At 39.2% G+C, this 3,471-nt stretch overlaps 1 pseudogene; it reads left to right on the top strand.

The window, feature by feature from the left end:
• The first annotated feature begins 980 nt into the window (after window positions 1-980).
• On the top strand, window positions 981-2,955 carry LOC114081349 (endoplasmic reticulum chaperone BiP-like; annotated as a pseudogene).
• Window positions 2,956-3,471: the final 516 nt, after the last annotated feature.

The raw sequence follows: 3,471 nt of genomic DNA, 5'->3' as shown, positions 1-3,471 counted from the left end.
GAGAAATCTGTTCCAGAGGCAGACAGCACATCAGCTTATGCTTTGAAGCCAGCTGCTGAGCCTAAAGAGAACTCTGAGGAGCTCGGCCTACCTGACATGAATCCAATGTGTCAGGGACTCAGGCTAAAACAAATGGAAGAGTTACAAGACCTTGAATTTGAAATGCCACAGTTTGTGTAGTTGTCAAAATTCAGTTTTTCTTTTTCTTGTTTCATTTTTATGCATTGTGTTTATTTTATGAAAGAATATTGTAACAGAACCCCTTTTGTATAGGATTGCCAAAGTGTATATTTTGCCTTTTGGCCTTGTATTGTCTTTGCTAGTCATATAGAATGGTAGTGTTTTAGTCATATAGGATGATAGTGCTCACTGGTATTGTCTTTAAATTCTGTGTTTTTGAAGTTATGCATAAAATAAGTATTATAATTTTAAATTTAAAATAATTTTCTCTATAAAATTATTCATGTAAATGCATCTTTAATGTATAATATTGTTCTCAACAAATAGGGGCAGTAGGGGAAAATGAGCTTTATTTTGGAGCAAACCTGGTGCTGATTCATAAAATGCTTCTGAATGCAAGTGCCTGAAAAATCTTGATTGGGTATGAATATATTTTTTCCCACATAATGTTCTAGTGCATCTTTGAACACTTGTGTTGTTATAGCATGTATGGAAGCACTGGCAATTCATTTAACTTTTTTTAATATTTACATAGTGGCCTAAAAGCTTGCGAATCTGTGTTTACTAGCATTCTACTTGTCAATTTTTACATATGGTAATTAATACAATTGTAGAAAGAAAATGAACTTCAATACTAAAAAGTCTGAGAATTGGCAGAGACAACACAGAAGGACAGAGTTGAGGCATCTCGAGTGTAAGAGACCTGTAACCTCACTCCTCTCAGCTGCAGCCTGTTGCTGGATTGCCTGCAACTTCTGGCTGTCTGCTGACGAGAGCAACTGGCCAACAGCTAGGGCAAGATGAAGATCTCTCTGGTGGCCATGGTTCTGCTGCTGCTCTGCGCAGCACAGCTGAGGAGGATGACAAGAAAAGGACATAGGTACCGTGTTCAGCATCGACCTGGGGACCACTTACTCCTGCATCGGGGTGTTCAAGAATGGCCACTGGAGATCATCTCCAACAATCAGGGCAAGTGCATCAGGCCGTATTATGTGGCCTTCACCCCTGAAGAAGAACGTCTGATCCGCAATACAGTCAAGAATCAGCTCACCTCCAATCCTGAGAACACGGACTTCGATGCCCAGTGGCTCATTGGCAGCACTGGGAATGACCCTTCTGTTCAGCAAGACATCAAGTTCTTGCCTTTCAAAGTGTTTGAAGAGAAACATAAACACAAACCATACATTCAGGTTGATATTGGAGGTGGGCAAACTAAGACATTTGCTCCAGAAGAAATCTCTGCTATGATTCTCACTAAAATGAAAGAGATTGCTGAGGCTTATTTGGGAAAGAAGGTTACCCATGCAGTTGTTACTGTATCAGCCTATTTTAATGATGCCACTGGCAAGCGACCAAAGATGCTGGAACTATTGCTGGCCTGAATGTTATGAGGATCATCAATGAGCCTACAGCAGCTGCTATTGCTTATGGCCTGGATAAGAGGGAGGGAGAGAAGAACATCCTGGTGTTTGATCTGGGTGGTGGAACCTTCTATGTGTCTCTTCTCCCCATTGGCAATTTGATGTCTTTGAAGTCATGGCCACCAATAGAGATACTCATCGAGGTGGAGAAGACTTTGACCAGCGTGTTATGGAACATTTAATCAGGCTGTACAAAAAGAAGACTGGCAAAGATGTTAGGAAAGAAAACAGAGCTGTGCAGAATCTTCGGCATGAAGTAGAAAAGGCCAAATGGGCCCTGTGTGCTCAACATTAAGCAAGAATTAAAATTGAGTCCTTCTATGAAGGAGAAGACTTTTCTGAAACCCTGACTCAGGCAAAATTTGAAGAGAAAACATGGACCTGTTCTGGTCTACCATGAAGCCTGTTCAGATAGTACTGGAGGATTCTGACTTGAAGAAGTCTGATATTGATGAGATTGTTCTTCTTGTGGCTCTTCTCAAATTCCAAAGATTCAACAACTTGTTAAAGAGTTCTTCAATGGCAAGGATCCATCCTGTGGCATAAACCCAGATGAGGCTGTTGCATATGGTGACACTGTCCAGGCTGGTGTACTCTCTGATGATCAAGATACAGGTGACCTAGTACTGCTTGATGTATGTCCCCTGACAATTGGTATTGAAACTGTGGCAGGTGTCATGACCAAACTGATACCAAGGAACACTGTGTTACACACCAAGAAGTCTCAGATCTTTTCTACAGCTTCTGATAATCAACCTACTGTTCCAATCAAGGTCTATGAAAGTAAAAGACCCCTGAAAAAAGACAACCACCTTCCGGGTACATTTGATCTCACTGGAATTCCTCCTGTGGAGTCCCCCAGATTGAAGTCACTTTTGAGATAGATGTGAATCTTATTCTTTGGGCGACAGCTGAAGACAAAGGTAAAGAGAACAAAAATAAGATTACAATTACCAACGACCAAAATTGCCTGACACCTGAAGAAATTGAAAAGATGGTTAATGATGTTGAGAAGTTTGCTGAGGAAGACAAAAGACTCAAGGAGTGCATTGATACTAGGAATAAGTTGGAAAGCTACGCCTACTCTCTAAAATATCAGATTGGAGATAAAGAAAAGTTGGGAGGCAAACTTTCCTCTGAAGATAAGGAAACCATGGAAAAAGCTGTAGAGGAAAAGATTGAATGGCTGGAAAGCCACCAAGAAGCTGACATTGAAGACTTCAAAACTAAAAAGAAGGAACTAGAAGAAATTGTTCAGCCAATTATCAGCAAATTCTATGGAAGTGTAGGCCCTCCCCCAACTCGTGAAGAGGATACAGCAGAAAGAGACAAGTTGAAGACACTGATCTGCTAGTGCTGTAATATTGTAAATACTGGACTCAGAACTTTCCTTAGGAGAAAACTGAGAGAACTTAAGTCTCGAATGTAATTGGAGTGGAGTTGAAAATGCTATAGCCCAAGTGGCTGTTTACTGCTTTCTATCAGCAGTTGCTCACATGTTTTGGGGAAGAGAGAGAGGAGGAATTGGCTATCTTAAAAAACTGGATATAAAAATGTGGGTCAGGATGTGTGTTCACCTCAGAAATGTTCTATTTAACTATTGGGTCATGCACATCTGGTGTAAGAACTTTTTTCTACCATAAGTAACACCAATAAATGTTTGCTATTTAAAAAAAAAATACTAAAAGTTTGGAACTGTCATAAAATAAAAATTTGTACAGATAAAACTAAGGGATAAAACACTATCAGAAGCATTAAAACCATCTAAAGCCAAATAACTAAACTATATAATTTAAATTATAATATATTTATATATTATATATTAAGTATTATATATTATATACTACATATTATAGATTTACATATCTCT

The sequence above is a fragment of the Marmota flaviventris genome, chromosome 10 (genome assembly GCF_047511675.1).
Source record: "Marmota flaviventris isolate mMarFla1 chromosome 10, mMarFla1.hap1, whole genome shotgun sequence".
NCBI lineage: Eukaryota > Metazoa > Chordata > Mammalia > Rodentia > Sciuridae > Marmota > Marmota flaviventris.
The sequence above is the reverse complement of the archived record's forward strand: the minus strand, read 5'-3'. Positions and strand labels throughout refer to the sequence as shown.